Genomic DNA, 18,077 nt, shown 5'->3' on the forward strand with positions numbered 1-18,077 from the left:
GATCATTCCTACCAACTTTCAGTTCAATCGGCCCAGCAGAACTTGACTTTAAGTTTGAAATGTAAAATGTTAACGGACGACGGACGACGGACGACGACGGACGAAAACGGATAGCAATAGGTCACTTGAGCTAAAGCTCAGGTGACCTAAAAAACAATTACAAAAGTGACAGGGAACACTGCATTCAAATACCAAACAGTGTCTACGTCTTCGATGTCAAATCTTTTAAAAAGAAAGCATGGCATTTCAATTAATGACTCGCAGCAATCAATATATATCAACACGATCTACCCCTAGCATTAAAAACATTTTAACTTGGTAAAAACTTTAATATGTTACCATGGCTACTTTATAAACTGTTACTTTTGTTTTGTTATACATTAAACAAAGGTTTTATACTTGATTCTTATGTTTTTATGAGAAAGTGTGCATCAAGTGAATCGATTCGAAAAAATCGATTCAAAGGGATCAAAATTGAAATCGAACCGATTCGAAAAAATCCTGATTCGTCCCAGCCCTAATCATTACATGACATATTACTTGACCATAAAGTACCCTCTGACCAAGTTCTATGTCCATACATGAAATGGTAGCTAAGATAACTAGAACACTGACTGGTCAGTAAGGGCCCCATCTTGTGGCAACATATCCCCCATAATCATCAAGAAGCAATCTGCCCATATAGCTGAGCTTGATGTTTGATATTTGGACTTCAAAAATAATCGCAAGGAAGCAAAATATACATTTTACATGTACTATGATGTGAGTCTTGTTTCCTTCCACCTGCATATTTGCTGGGCTAACAGAAATGTAAATACCGGTGTAATACTCATTTGTTAGCTTTGATTTATTTTATTTCACCTTATATCCCTCCTCCATCATGAGCCAGGGTCAAAGTCAGAGATCCACTTTGTCTTTGACTTTTGGACCCAAATGACCTTGACCATTAACCCAGTGACCCTGATCTTTGGTCAGTTGACTTATTCTTTAATTCCGACCATCTTTGCTTTTTAATATCAAAACAAAATGTTCATCAGTGAAAAATACAAAACTTGACCTTGACCCTTTGGACCCCGTAACCTGGACCTAAGGTCAGTTGACTCTGTGTTAAGGTCTGAACAACATTGCTTCATAATGTCACAACAAAATGTTCATCACTTGATCAGGGAAAAGGTACAAAATTTAACCTTCACCTTTGACACCGTGACCTTGACCTTTGGTCAATTGACTCCTTGTTTAATTCTGAGCTATATTGCTTCAAAGTGTCATAGCAAAATGTTCACCAGTGAAAAGATACAAAATTTAACTTTGACCTTTGACCCAATGACCTTGACCTTTGGTCAATTGAATCCTTGTTTAATTCTGATCAACTTTGCTTCATCATGTCATAACAACAGAGATAACATAACAAAATGTTCATCAGTGAAAAGATGCAAAATTTGACCTTGACCTTTGAATCTAATGACCTTGACCTTTGACTTCGACTTTTTACCTCAGTGTGTCTCTTTGTTTAATTCCCAACAACTCTGCTCCATAATGTCATAGCGAATTGGTTCACCAGTGAAAAACTACAAAATTTGACCTTTACCCCTGACCCGATGACCTTGACCTTTGGTCAGTTGACTCCTTGTTAAATCTGATCAACTTTGCTTCATAATGTCATAACAAAATGTTCATCAGTGAAAATATGTAAAATTTGACCTTGACCTTTGAACCTAATGACCTTGACCTTTGACCTTGACTTTTTACCTCAATGTGTATTTTTGTGAACTGAACATCTTGACCAAGTTTCATGTACATCGGTCAATAAATATCAAAGTTATCAGCCAGGAACAAAATTTGTGGACGGACAGACAGACAGGCAGACAGACAGACAGACAGACAGACAGACAGAGTGATTAATAAAGGGCACCTGTATCTCCGATACGGGGCCCTAATAATGCTTTGGAAACCTGTATTTCACTTTGTTTAAAGTAATTAAGGTCAAGGTCAAAGGTCAAATAGAGGTCATAGTAACCTCATTTTAGGATGTGACACAATGTCGTCCAGTGATGTACCTACAAGTTTATGCCTTTTTACGAAACTGTGAACTGTGAATTGTGATATGCTCTAGAAATGGCAGTCCGTGTGGACATACACAGGCACATTCAATCACACACACAAAGCGAATACCTATTAATTATACTGCTGACTTCTGTAGAAGCAGGGATAAAAGTAGACATATTTCCTAATTCGAACTGCAGTAATAACCAATGACAATAAAACAAGAAAGTAATCATTGTGTTTGGTTTGTTTGTGTTTTACATCCTATTTACAGCTATGGTCATTTAAGGACGTGCCAGGTTTTGTTGGTGGAGGAAAGCCGGAGAAAAAACCACCGACCTATGGCCAGTACCAGGCGACTGCCCCACGTAGGTCTCGAACCCGCGACCCAATGGTGGAGGGGGTAGTGGCATCAGAATGTCAGACGCCTTCCACTTGGCCCCCGCTCCCCGGGAAGTAATCAGACTAAATATAACTATGATTTCCACCTCCTTCTATAGTAGGATATTTCAGAATAGCAATTTCCAAATTTTGGTTTGTCTCCATGGCTTAAGGGGGTTCAGAACCGCCATTTTCCAACCTGACCCAAGGAATCTTCATACCAAATGTCATTGCAGCATGTCTATTGACATTTCTTTAAAACTAAAAAATGTCCATATGCTATTGGTGGTCATTGGACAATGGCGGACAAAGACAGATGGCAATGCCCTTGGCACCGATGATCTAAAAATCTCATCCCTCATCTAATCACCCGAAACGACTTCCATTTTTATTAGGATATAAATTGAGATCTTACACAAAAGCATCACTACTACCTTTGCCACTCGACCCTGGTCGTGTCATTTCTCCGTAAACGCATCCATCTACCTGTCGGAACACTACAACACATTTATAGAATCGCTGTAAATTATTGACAGCCAATATAAAAGGTTAGATCTAGTGGAGCATGAAATCCTGGTGGCCTCCTCACTCCCCTTTAACCTGGCAAGTCATCAGGTGACGACAAACATAATGCATCAAAATGACATTTTTCGATAATCAATAACGAACACCAGAAAAACATGCTTGTTTTGATTCCTGAGCTAACAAAACTGCCTGTTTATGGATGTCAGTCGGGACATTCTGATGCAATATTCAGCATTAACGACAAAATATATACTAGGGATCAACTCTTTAAAGCATAGTTATCTTTTTTTTTAAATTCTCACTATTTTTTGTTATTTTTTTTTAAGCAAACGTTTTAACTGCCCTAGAAGTGCTGATGTGAACCTTTGCTTAGTGCTACATTTTCCTTTAAAATTCATGAAAGTATACATACTGATATTGTAAAAAGTGGATTGCACTTTCAACAGCTGAATGGAGAAGTTTACCATAGTTGGCTTTAAAACCTCATCAATCAGCAATGTCATCAGGTTTTTATGACCTTGGGTTAACAAGGTCATACAGGATCAATATCAATTTAAATGATAAAAACAATAACAGTACTTTTTTAGTGAAAAATGGAAGCACAACTTAAACCTAGTAATATGAGAGTCTCCCATCCACATCAACCCCTGACCAGGATTGTTCCTGCCGAGAAAAAAATGAGTCAAAAATCTAAATTATGTATGGGTGGACTGTGTTTTAACAAAGCATTCATCTATTATCAACTAACAAGCAACTGACACCACAATGAATTAAATTACAAAAACAAAAATTTCATTTACAATTAACAAGGAAAGTTTGCAAAATTCATAGGCAAATTTTAAAAGCCACAAAAGTATTTCCAACATATTTGGATTGCCTTTGACCAGCTGGTATCCATTATATCTGAGGAAATACAAATGTGTTTCTATTATCTCCACAGGTAATTAAAAGTCTTGTATATTAAGAAACGAAGTCAAAATGTAAGTATTCAGAAATCATAACTTTTTGCGTAATGAAAATGCATCAAAAACACCCACTCAAGGATTTTATATCAGTGGGCAGATTTATAATCAATGGAAGAATTTGGCTTGTATCAAATAGCTTCATACTACTGTAAACTTCCTGATTTATTCCACGCCCACAGAAATCAGAAGATCACAAGTGATCAATAGGAAACCCACAGAAAGTCTGTCTCTTTACATTAACACCTTCATAGTGTATGGCCGGCACACATGACCCAAGCTTGACCCTGCAAATCCCTGGGGGACCATGTCAAATAAGGTTTCCTTACACCAGCATAATTCCCTGTGGCTGTAAATCTACCCCTTAATGAGACTTACGCAAAGCAAGCTTAGTCCAATCAGTCCAAATAGCTACATTGATTGGTTAAAAGGGAGATTAAGCAATCATGGTACTGTTTAAAAGATCGTCATTCGACGGTCTGGAGGGTCCTGGTACTATTTTAGAGGATCATAATACTCGGATCTGTAGGACAATAGTACTGTTTTAGAGAACTGTAATACTCCGATCTGAAGGACAATGGTACTGGTTTAGAAAATTGTAATCCTCCGATCTGAAGGACAATGGTACTGGTTTAGAAAATTGTAATACTCCGATCTGGAGGACAATGATATTGGTTTAGAGGATCGTAATACTCCGATCTCGAGGACAATAGTACTGGTTTAGAAAATTGTAATACTCCGATCTGGAGGACAATGGTATTGGTTTAGAGGATCGTAATACTCTGATCTGGAGGACAATGATACTGGTTTAGAGAATTGCAATACTCGGATCTGGAGGACAATGATACTGGTTTAGAGGATCGTAATACTCGGATCTGGAGGACAATGGTACTGCATGTTTAAGAGAATTGTAATACTCCGATCTGGAGGCCAATGATACTGGTTTAGAGAATTGTAATACTCCGATCTGGAGGCCAATGATACTGGTTTAGAGGATCGTAATACTCCGATCTGGAGGACAATTATATTGGTTTAGAGAATTGTAATACTCCGATCTGGAGGACAATGATACTGTTTTAGAGGATCGTAAAATTCCGATCTGGAGGACAATGGTACTGGTTTAGAGAATTGTAATACTCTGATCTAGAGAACAATGGTACTGGTTTAGAGGATCGTAATACTCCGATCTGGAGGACAATGGTACTGATTTAGAGGATCGTAATACTCCGATCTGGAGGACAATGATACTGGTTTAGAGGATTGTAATACTCTGATCTGGAAGACAATGATACTGGTTTAGAGGATTGTAATACTCCGATCTGGAGGAAAATGATACTGATTTAGAGAATTGGAATACTCCGATCTGGAGGACAATGGTACTGGTTTAGAGAATTGTAATCCTCCGATCTGGAGGACAATGGTACTGTTTTAGAGAATTGTAATACTCTGATCTAGAGAACAATGATACTGGTTTAGAGGATCGTAATACTCTGATCTGGAAGACAATGATACTGGTTTAGAGGATTGTAATACTCCGATCTGGAGGACAGTGATACTGTTTTAGAGAATTGTAATACTCTGATCTAGAGAACAATGATACTGGTTTAGACGATTGTAATACTCCGATCTGGAGGACAGTGATACTGTTTTAGAGAATTGTAATACTCTGATCTAGAGAAGAATGATACTGGTTTAGAGGATCGTAATAATCTGATCTGGAAGACAATGATACTGGTTTAGAGGATTGTAATACTCCGATCTAGAGAACAATGATACTGGTTTAGAGGATTGTAATACTCTGATCTGGAAGACAATGATAAATGGTACTGGTTTAGAAAATTGTAATACTCCGATCTGGAGGACAATGATACTGTTTTAGAGAATTGTAATACTCCGATCTGGAGGACAACGATACTGGTTTAGAGGATCGTAATACTCCGATCTAGAGAACAATGATACTGGTTTAGAGGATTGTAATACTCCGATCTGGAGGACAATGATACTGATTTAGAGAATTGTAATACTCCGATCTGGAGGACAATGATACTGGTTTAGAGAATTGTAATACTCCGATCTGGAGGACAATGATACTGGTTTAGAGAATTGTAATACTCCGATCTGGAGGACAATGATACTGGTTTAGAGAATTGTAATACTCCGATCTGGAGGACAATGATACTGGTTTAGAGAATTGTAATACTCCGATCTGGAGGACAATGATACTGGTTTAGAGAATTGTAATACTCCGATCTGGAGGACAATGATACTGGTTTAGAGAATTGTAATACTCCGATCTGGAGGACAATGATACTGGTTTAGAGAATTGTAATACTCCGATCTGGAGGACAATGATACTGGTTTAGAGAATTGTAATACTCCGATCTGGAGGACAATGATACTGGTTTAGAGAATTGTAATACTCCGATCTGGAGGACAATGATACTGGTTTAGAGAATTGTAATACTCCGATCTGGAGGACAATGATACTGGTTTAGAGAATTGTAATACTCCGATCTGGAGGACAATGATACTGGTTTAGAGAATTGTAATACTCCGATCTGGAGGACAATGATACTGGTTTAGAGAATTGTAATACTCCGATCTGGAGGACAATGATACTGGTTTAGAGAATTGTAATACTCCGATCTGGAGGACAATGATACTGGTTTAGAGAATTGTAATACTCCGATCTGGAGGACAATGATACTGGTTTAGAGAATTGTAATACTCCGATCTGGAGGACAATGATACTGGTTTAGAGAATTGTAATACTCCGATCTGGAGGACAATGATACTGGTTTAGAGAATTGTAATACTCCGATCTGGAGGACAATGATACTGGTTTAGAGAATTGTAATACTCCGATCTGGAGGACAATGATACTGGTTTAGAGAATTGTAATACTCCGATCTGGAGGACAATGATACTGGTTTAGAGAATTGTAATACTCCGATCTGGAGGACAATGATACTGGTTTAGAGAATTGTAATACTCCGATCTGGAGGACAATGATACTGGTTTAGAGAATTGTAATACTCCGATCTGGAGGACAATGATACTGGTTTAGAGAATTGTAATACTCCGATCTGGAGGACAATGATACTGGTTTAGAGAATTGTAATACTCCGATCTGGAGGACAATGATACTGGTTTAGAGAATTGTAATACTCCGATCTGGAGGACAATGATACTGGTTTAGAGAATTGTAATACTCCGATCTGGAGGACAATGATACTGGTTTAGAGAATTGTAATACTCCGATCTGGAGGACAATGATACTGGTTTAGAGAATTGTAATACTCCGATCTGGAGGACAATGATACTGGTTTAGAGAATTGTAATACTCCGATCTGGAGGACAATGATACTGGTTTAGAGAATTGTAATACTCCGATCTGGAGGACAATGATACTGGTTTAGAGAATTGTAATACTCCGATCTGGAGGACAATGATACTGGTTTAGAGAATTGTAATACTCCGATCTGGAGGACAATGATACTGGTTTAGAGGATTGTAATACTCCGATCTGGAGGACAATGATACTGGTTTAGAGAATTGTAATACTCTGATCTGGAGGACAATGATACTGATTTAGAGAATTGTAATACTCCGATCTGGAGGACAATGATACTGGTTTAGAGGATTGTAATACTCCGATCTGGAGGACAATTATACTGGTTTAGAGAATTGTAATACTACGATCTGCAGGACAATGGTATTGGTTTAGAGAATTGTAATACTCCAATCTGGAGGACAATTATACTGGTTTAGAGAATTGTAATACTCCGATCTGCAGGACAATGATACTGGTTTAGAGGATTGTAATACTCCGATCTGGAGGACAATTATACTGGTTTAGAGAATTGTAATACTCTGATCTGGAGGACAATGGTACTGGTTTAGAGAATTGTAATACTCCGATCTGGAGGACAATGATACTGGTTTAGAGGATTGTAATACTCCGATCTGGAGGACAATTATACTGGTTTAGAGAATTGTAATACTACGATCTGCAGGACAATGGTATTGGTTTAGAGAATTGTAATACTCCAATCTGGAGGACAATTATACTGGTTTAGAGAATTGTAATACTCCGATCTGCAGGACAATGATACTGGTTTAGAGGATTGTAATACTCCGATCTGGAGGACAATTATACTGGTTTAGAGAATTGTAATACTCTGATCTGGAGGACAATGGTACTGGTTTAGAGAATTGTAATACTCCGATCTGGAGGACAATGGTACTGGTTTATCACAATACTTACTGGCAAACTTGGTCACAATATAGATTCAATTTACTGAATAAAATCCTCAAATATGTGAATTATCAAAAAGTTGAAGATGGAATATGGAACAACAATTTATATTTTCAAAATATATATTTTTCTACTTGCATTGAGATTTTCCTTTAATCTATAAACAATAACTTTTTAAGCTTTTGGAGAAGGCCTTGTAATTTGGCAAAGCATAGGGCTGATACATTGTACATGTATATGTATATGTATGTTTTTACAATAAAATATATTTAAACTAATAAAAGGTTCTTGCAAGGTGTTATCAAAAAAATAAAAATTGATTCCTGGAGGAATGAGGATGTCTTTCTCCAGATTTACATAAATCTACAATCTCCCTATATTACCCAGAGAACTTACAAGTAATTTTACTACAGTTTTACAGCAACAAGCATTATCAAATTTCGAAATCCATCTTCTGTACTTTTCAATTCAATTACAGAGGAAACTGTGTGCTGGTAGTATTTAATGGTTTAGGTAAGTGTGGCCACCAACAGTACGGGCCTGGACGCTGTTTACATACCAACACGTGCACCAGACATCTGCCCTTTACGCCACCTCATTCTAATCCTATTAACAGCGCGTGAAATTAATGTCCTGTGACACACAAAAAAAATCTATCTCAGAAAAAAAATCAACTCTTTTTTTTTTATGATAAACCTCTAGCATTACAGATTAATCCCCCACCTAAACCTCTTTCGGAAGCCATTTAACACGCGTACGCTCGGCACATCTGAAAACGTTTCTCTATCTCCAAAGCCAACGATAGGCAGAGTATGAAATATTCATAACACTACTACAGGATAATGGGGTTTTACTGATTAAATATTAACAGTAATTGGAGGAGGTACTATGGCCAGGTATGTGTGAGTGCCACCTCTCTCCCCACTTGTACATCAAAATCCTCCACTCATAGGCCCAAAAACACCCAGGGTTACAAACACTTGTCACCATAACAACCCATTAACTCAAAATTTTAGATTTTATAATTTCATATTTGTTTACAAAAAGATATACTATTTCCATTGTTTTTTCTGGTCGTATCAATTTGAATCAGAAAAACTGGCCTTTTGCTTTTTATATTCGTAGATTTTTAAAAAATATTTCTGATTGAAAATTTTCTTGAACATATTACAAAGCTAAAGCTAACAGTGCTTTAAACACTATACCATCATGACCTCACTTTTGTTAAAAGTATGACAATCTTTAAAACTGCGTTGTTGTAAAATTAAAATTCATACGAAGTTTTTTTAAGCATCAAACAACTCTGATCAAGGAGAAGATTCGTGGATGTTTAGCTGAACGGGTCGGGTATGACATTTGCATTTTAGACACAAAACTTACTCTGTATGCTATTTTTCAGATCGTTAAGATGACAAGGCTTGGCACAGCTGCCTCCAGAGATACTCCTGTGTTTGTGTGGAGTAGGTTAAATCATTGATTCCACTGTTGTAACATACAGAAGCCCCTCAGCTTTCAGACAATCTACATAAATAATACACACACTTATCTTAAACGCATCACGCAATATCTGGCAATTAACGACCTCTACATCTGAACAAATTCTCTGCACTTCATTTTCAAATTCCAGTTTATTATTGGCATTTCAGATTGGAATTTATTATTGTCATTTTGGAACAAAATTATTTTTATTGATTAATATTTAACTCGATCAGAAGTAAGTTTTCACAATTATAAGTTACATCCTATAGTGCTAATACAATACATATTCCAGGGGGACTGAACATGACTTACAAAATAATTTACAGATTATAGATGGGTTGTGAAAGATTTTTGGCCATAAATCACAATTTATTAGATAAAAGCATCATGATAATTTAATATCAAATTAGTTCTCAACTTTCTATCAAGTAAAAAGGTACCAACATACATAATAAAAATATTTTTGGACATAGCCTCTGCCCTCGTAAGTAAATGTTGTGAAGCTAACATAATACCACCCCACAAAAAAAAAGTGGCGAAATATGTAATAAAAATATTTTTGGACATAGCCTCTGCCCTCGTAAGTAAATGTTGTGAAGCTTACATAAAACCACCCCACAAAAAAAAGTGGCGAAATATGTAATAGAAATATTTTTGGACATAGCCTCTGCCCATTATACATGTAAGTAGAAATTGTGAAGCTAAGATTTATTCAAACAACCACCAATAACAAATACTATTTAAAAGCTTAACTTCATTAACTTATATAAATTACAACATGATTGTACACATCAAAGCAAGGTAAATCTTGATATCCCTTCACTGAAAGTATACACAAAGATTTCCCGATTGGGTTTTGAAGACTTAAAATCTCAAAGTGCTTCATTTCCTGTACATACTGCTGTGTTCCTGTATAAATTGATAAGCAATTTTTAATTTATAACATTAGAAATCATAAAATTAATGCAAATCGGATAGATTGTTATTATTTTAACATCCTTAATGGCCGATCAACACAGGATTGGTCATAAGGGCCAACAAATGATCAAATCAGAGGGGAACAATCATTATGGGTACATTTTAGGAGGGACTGGTAAAAATTTAGTTATATTCTAAATGAACACTCCAAAACAAATTTATATATACATGAACTTACATCAGTTTCCATTTCATATGAGATTTATGAAACGAGTCTAAGAATAGAGGCGAGCTAAAAGGAAAAATTTGTGACAAGTTTCATAATTTCATTTGAAATGAAAACGAGTTTAAGATCCTTTTTATCACATAATCAAGATTTGTGGCATTTATTGTGTAAAACGACAATTTTCATGCAACCTTAACATGTAAAAAGCCGCCATTTTCACTAAAGTGCGTAAGTCTGTGACGTTATGTACTTAATTGTCCTATGCGTGACGTCACAATTGAAACATTCAAAACTTACAACCAATCACAGAGCTGATAGGTCCTATTACATGGGTTAATACGCAAAAAAATATAACATGGGTATATTCATTGGATAACACAGTACATGATGTGATAAAACTTGATACGCCAAACCAAAGCTGTGTGCCAATAAACTGCCTACTTGCCAATTCTACCTATTTAGGAGGGAGACTCTCTACTTTGGACCCTTAAATTTACCATTTTCAATCAGAGAACTCGCTTAACTATTCCTATGTTCTAAGATCTAATGATTTCAACTGAAATACCAACCCAAAAAATGTCATTTTGAAGTGTGATTCTTTCCCTTTGGGGTATATACATACAATTTATTTCCTTTTGGGGTATATTCATACAATTTATTGATGTTTTTAATTTTGAACATAATTTGAATCTCCCCCATGGAAAATATTCAAAAGTTGGCAAGTGTAAAACTGTCTATGACATCACAGTATTATAAACGGGACAGAGCACCACAATATACACAGCATGTTTTATTGTAGTCATTCAAATAAAAGTACTGCTTTTTTTACGTCATGTACAGTTGCAATTGCCAATGTTGTTCTGACGACCAGACTTTGAATGCATGCTACATCAGATATATTTAGCAAGGACGATCCTTATCAAACCACTCAACATCTTTGTACTATAGATGATAAGCAAAAAAAACATTATCTGCACTGGTTATAATTGTGTTTTTCTGTGCAACATTTATTTTTAATCATTATTTTCAAACGAAATCACTAGCGCATGCATAGATCCAAAAATTTGTATTGGATGGTGTTCAACAACTGTAGAAGATGGTAAAGATATCAAATTTGTATATGAAAATAAAAAATAATTTGGAAATGGAAATATGAGGCCCGACCTACTATGAATGACCCAAGAAATCATCTAAGTAAACTACTAAAAATATTCTTAACTGCACCATTAAAATCTATATAAACCAGAATGAGACTAAAAATGCTGTTCCAGGGAAATCTCTCTGAAGCGGGCCATTAATACATAAAGCAGAACCCTGTATCTTCAAATCAACCATAAAGAACCTCTGTCAGAAAAAAGGAGCCCTGATATATCCTGATCAATATTTCGGCTAAGATTTGTCAGATCCTAGATATGGTGGTATAAATATTGACGCCTCAATCACGCGTCAGTGGAATACGCAAAAAAACGGGCATCATGGCTGGCGGTGCAGTAAGGGCGACAGAACAACTTTCCTTCTGGACGAGATAAACTGTTGCGTGCGGTAAACAGAACACAGTTTACCCCTTCCTTTATTGTACACAGAGGGACAGACAAATGAATTTGTTATGAGGTCCACGATTGATTTTTCTCCTCCTTTCGTGCACAAATTTGGATGAAGACCGACTGTATAGTTTGTTCCATCAGACGTCCGTCTCAGCCTCTTCCATTGATCAGACCCAATGTTCCTATACACATTAATTCAACATTGATCCTTCGTACTCTAGCCAAGGGTTTCCCTGAACAGCCACTGTCTCCTCTGACATTTTGTTAAATTAATGTGCAACTGTCAGATGAACTTTGTAAGAAAATGAATATGCATGTTTTTGTCCTCATTTACATACGTCAGAAAACGGTGACAATTGCTTCGTAAAATATTCTATTTGTAGACTGTATCTATACTGACTTGTTTCCCTTAAAACAACTTATATGTTACCAACAGGTCCAGTAGCACACAGATGTTTGGAATCAATATAGTAATTAATATTTCTTATGAATGAATTCTTTAATATCATGATTTCTGACATCATTTGTGTATACCTACAAAGAATTTCTGAAATTCCTTTTTTAGCCAAATTAAAATTGGTAGACCATAGATTATAGTGTTAAACTTTTTGTCTGACCGAACAAAAATAAAACTGTTGAAAAAACCCATATATATGGTCATCCCTGACCTGTTATTTTATAAAACAAATAGCCTGTGGCATCAGCCAAAATATTAATCTGACCAGTGCAGACAAAAAGCAACATGCTTTTTGTTTTGTCAAGTCATTGGGGAAAAAAATAATGAATAAAGCATTGAACAGGACATTGTTTTTTTGTTTTTGTTTTTTTATTTTGTAGCTTGAAAATACTGAATCTAGAGATTGTGTGCATAGGTTATCTCCCCTACCAAAAAAAGGAATTTTGCCTTGTAATGTACTATATGTAAAACCAGTGGGATTTGAAGAATACGACACAAAGAACTTAAAAGCAAATCTGGCAGACCTCAGATCAGCACACACAAGCAATTCAGGGAATACAGAGTGCACATGTACAGTGTCTGGGGTTTATAGGACATCCATTCCAAAGAGTTTACGACCCAGTGACAAATATTTCTTTTACTTTCAGGATAGAGAAAAACAATATTTAACCATTATGTATCTTCCTTCAGAACCTGAATGAACTAGTCTATAAGCTTCCTCTGCTAAAAAACCTGTAAACAATTTGTACTTAAGTAGAACTGTAGCGCCAGTTTCATCAAACCGCAGTAAATTGTGTTACTAGTAAATGGGCCGGTGTCACTTCTGTTTAGCCCGAGTCAGCCATTCCGCCTGCATCCTCATGTCTGTTGATGCACGCTAATGAGATTGTGGTAATACATTTAGGTTAAATGTGATCAATGCTGCACAGTAAAGTAGGCTATAGATATGGGGGTTAAGTATACAGCGATCAATTTCCACATTCAGCTCGACTCCGAAGGTCATTGGAATGATCTCTAGAGGTCAAACAAGAACAAGGTGTATTCTTGGAGGTATTTCGTAAGTAAAAGTATTTTTAGTATAACAGATTAAAATGTTTTCTTTATATATAATGTATAGTTTACAACTCTTGTCTATTGCGGTAACTGTGGTGTTCTCATTTTTTTGGGGTATTCGGTCCCATAAAATTATAAACCGATTATGTAGTCAATAATCAATCAGTTCACTACTTCTGATTACAAACCGATTTTCAATTCTGATTTTAAAACGATTGTCCATCACTAATATACAACTTGATGACTATAGGACTAGCAATATCGGAGTTTTTGTAAGAGCAAAATAGAACCAAGGTTAACACATGAAATGAGTTAAAGTCTGTGAAGTGGAACATATATGTTGCAGTGACTTACGTCAAGTTATGGTGTAGTACTTCCAAGAAATGTCTATATTTAAGGGAGGTAACCCTAATAATTAACAAGGGAGATCAGCCTGATACTTAAAAAGAAGTTAGGTTTTATTCAATTAGGGATGTAATTTTGATATTGAATGAGAACTTATCATAAGCAAATTGTAATAAAGGTAAAATACTGGTAGTGATGATCATTTATCCCTTCGATGCTTTCCTTCACCGTGACAAATCTTCAGTCTCCTTAGAAAAGGAAGCATGGTGACCTTTATTTCTGAAGTCCTTATGACTTCTTGTTTCACGACTCCCCTAGGAACCATTATAATGAGTATATGGTCTATAATCCTCAGAAATCACCAGCGTATAATAATATAAACAAATTTAAGTCTTTGCCTGTCTTACAATCATTAAGGGACTATACACCGCTAACTATTGATCTGCTTCATTGCTAATTTTCAATCAGCAATTCACCAATACAAGCCTATAATAAAAACGTATAGAGTGAAAATCTATTTTCAGTTTCCATAGCAACCAAAACAGTGGACATTTATGTCACAATATTGAACTGATTTTGTAATCAGCTGAAGACAGGCCTGATTGAGGACAGAGACACCGGTATAGAAATTAACAGACACCATTCTTTAGTACTAAGTTGGTCTGTGGTCAATTTAGACTAAGCAGTGTAGCAATACCCAAAGGAAACATCATAGCATAAATTTACCTCAGAAATACAAACTTACAAAACATTTAAAACGTTTATGATTTAATTGCCAGGTATAATGATGAATTTGGTCATCTTTCCATCTCTGGAAACAAGCCACTTAGCTAACTAATTTCAATGTGAGTATTTATGGATTTAACTTTGTGTAATAACAATTATATTTCTCAGGTATTTTCACTTTGCTTTAATCCCTGCTTCAAAACGTATCATATATACCCAACGCATTTCCAGACCCTCTTATAGAGAGTAAGAAAAGTTAAAGGTGTATCACGAAATTTACACTCCATGAATTTGTTTCAGGTGAAATGAAAATTTGAATCACGAAAAAAATAACTTCATTCAAATTTCGAAGGCAACAAGTAAGAGAACTGTGATCCAGGTGGTAATAACATTTATCACGATTATACAAAAAGATTTGCTTTTGCGTATCAACATTCATATATTTTTTCAATATCATCAAAAAATATTCCAAATGCATGTATTTGTATTTCTCTCCAAGTTGATGGACATTTTGAGGTCAATAGTGAGGTCAGATGGAAGAACACATGTTTTATTTTGACCTTGACCTTAGATATCAATCGTCTTGACTTACCTCGAATCTTCAATCACCGAGGCAATCAGCAGCCATTCAATACTCTGTCAGCAACATAAGGTAGAGAACCAGCTTATCAGCCATGACCTCTGGTGACCTTTGCAAACATCCAATGACCTGGCTTTGTTTATTCACTCCGGTCCACAACATTGAAGTGTACACCTGTGTAAATAAAACAGATGTGAATGTTTCAGAGAGAAAATGATATCACTTAAAAAAAACAAGTGATATACATGTGTTTAAGTTTGTATTTCTTTGCTGCCAGAAAAAAATACACTTTTGAAGTTGGTGAATATGTGTTGATCTTAGTTTTTTTACCCGGTGATAAACTGTATGATGATGATGACAAAGGAAACTCCAAAAGACTCTTTTTATCATATGGTTGATGAAGTTTGTATGGAACATGTAACAAAAAGAATGAAACGGGAGTGAAAAACTTTAACATAAAATAGATATTTGATTACTGGGTATCAGAATACACATTTAAATAATAAAGTTCATATATCCAATTAAATACACTGAAAACATTAAGACTAACCCATAATTTACTTAGGATTAAAGGAATGACTGAAATCACAAAAGTTCATAATTTCTGACACAATCAGAAACATTCTCTATTCTAGTTCTTAGGTATAAGCTTCCATAACAAGAGATCCCAGAGGGATCTTGGCGCCCACCTTTGTACCATCTTCATTAGTTCTTTGTCAGTTTGATCTTTTCTCTTCTTTCCTCTAATCTGTTTGATCGAGTCATGTTAACAGTAAATGCAACTTGAGGTAACTTTTGATCTAAACTTAATACTGATGTGTATGAAAGCCAACCTTCAAAGTGAGTTTGTCATTTCACATATTTACTAGTACAGTACTTAATGTGAAAGAAATAGAATCAATCATTGCAATATGAGAAATATCTGTTTAGTTCTTCTTTTAATCCATTTTGTTTTTAGGATCAGTCTCAAAATCTAACATACACAACGATGGATCAAGGGGAACCTGCATTTAAAATTTGAGAAAGATCCCTCCCGTACTTCCCGAGAAATAGTGATAACAAACTTTCACTATCAAAATCAAAGATGGCTGCCTGTCGGCCATGTTGTTTATCCGATCAGTCTCAAAAGTTGCCCTGCACAGCTAAGGACCAAGGGGAACCTACATATAAAATTTGAGAAAGATCCCTCTGGTACTTCTTGAGAAATAGCGATAACAAACTTTCACTATCAAAATCCAAGATGGCTGCCTGTCGGCCATGTTGTTTATCCGATCAGTCTCAAAAGTTGCCCTGCACAGCTAAGGACCAAGGGGAACCTACATATAAAATTTGAGAAAGATCCCTCTGGTACTTCTTGAGAAATAGCGATAACAAACTTTCACTATCAAAATCCAAGATGGCTGCCTGTCGGCCATGTTGTTTATCCGATCAGTCTCAAAAGTTGCCCTGCACAGCTAAGGACCAAGGGGAACCTACATATAAAATTTGAGAAAGATCCCTCTGGTACTTCTTGAGAAATAGCGATAACAAACTTTCACTATCAAAATCCAAGATGGCTGCCTGTCGGCCATGTTGTTTATCCGATCAGTCTCAAAAGTTGCCCTGCACAGCTAAGGACCAAGGGGAACCTACATATAAAATTTGAGAAAGATCCCTCTGGTACTTCTTGAGCAATAACGATAACAAGAATTGTTTACGGATGGACGACGGACGGCGGACGGCGGACCACGGACCACGGACAACGGACGGACGACGGACCATGGACGCAGGGTGATTTGAATAGCCCACCATCAGATGATGGTGGGCTAAAAAGAGTAAATGCTGGGGAGTCTGTGCCACAGATCATGGTACAGAAATTAAAGTAAAGAAGTAAACAAAGCTTCAAAATTTTGATCAATGAGATATTTCTCTACAAATTTCACCTGAACTTGGTGAAATATTTGTGTGTAAGTTGATTTTGATATATATATCACTAACAATTCAGACTCAAATTCAGATTCAAGCCTCAAAACCAGTGTCATGATTCCCGACTGGGACATACAATTCTGATGTATATAAATTTAGGTCGATGTACAGCACTTTTATTTCAGAGCTCTGACAGTAGCAGGTTTTTATAAGTCCATCATCCCTCTCATAAATGATAGAGGCAGCCACGGCTGGAAAATATAAATCCTCTCATTTACTCCAAGTGTCAAAAGAAAATTTTCTGAATGAAACCTGCTCTTAATTACATTACAAATGACTCTGTATTCTATAATATCCTCTTCACAAGAGATGGAATTACTAATTGGATAATTAATGTAATTAAACCCATGTGCACACTCCTTGAGCACGAACAGGTGCTCCTAGTTTACAACAGTGCCCAGCGGCAAAAAACACCCTGACACTTCATATGTTAAAAATATAATTACGTAATTAAATTACGACCGAGTGATGAGCATGCTACATACTGGTGAAAAAACAATTAGTTTATGATTTGTAAATCCTTGAAAGAATCAGTGACCAACCAAAACTGATGCAGTGTGCCTCCTAATGAGAGGTTTTTGGTCAAAGTGAAATTGTTTTATCAAAACATTGAAA

The 18,077-nt window shown here is 36.1% G+C and overlaps 1 protein-coding gene across 5 annotated transcripts in view; it reads right to left on the bottom strand.

Annotated features, from left to right (window-relative positions):
* The window catches only part of LOC110461155 (mitogen-activated protein kinase kinase kinase 13-like), a 139,133-nt gene that overhangs the window by 76,775 nt on the left and 44,281 nt on the right, over nucleotides 1–18,077 (bottom strand). For all 5 annotated transcript variants that reach the window (XM_021514488.1, XM_021514489.1, XM_021514491.1 and 2 more), the window contains one exon: nucleotides 15,510–15,671. The gene's annotated coding sequence lies outside the window, so the exon portion shown is untranslated. The remainder of the gene's footprint in view (nucleotides 1–15,509; nucleotides 15,672–18,077) is intronic.

This window comes from Mizuhopecten yessoensis, unplaced genomic scaffold, assembly GCF_002113885.1.
Source record: "Mizuhopecten yessoensis strain PY_sf001 unplaced genomic scaffold, ASM211388v2 scaffold10585, whole genome shotgun sequence".
NCBI classification, from domain to species: domain Eukaryota; kingdom Metazoa; phylum Mollusca; class Bivalvia; order Pectinida; family Pectinidae; genus Mizuhopecten; species Mizuhopecten yessoensis.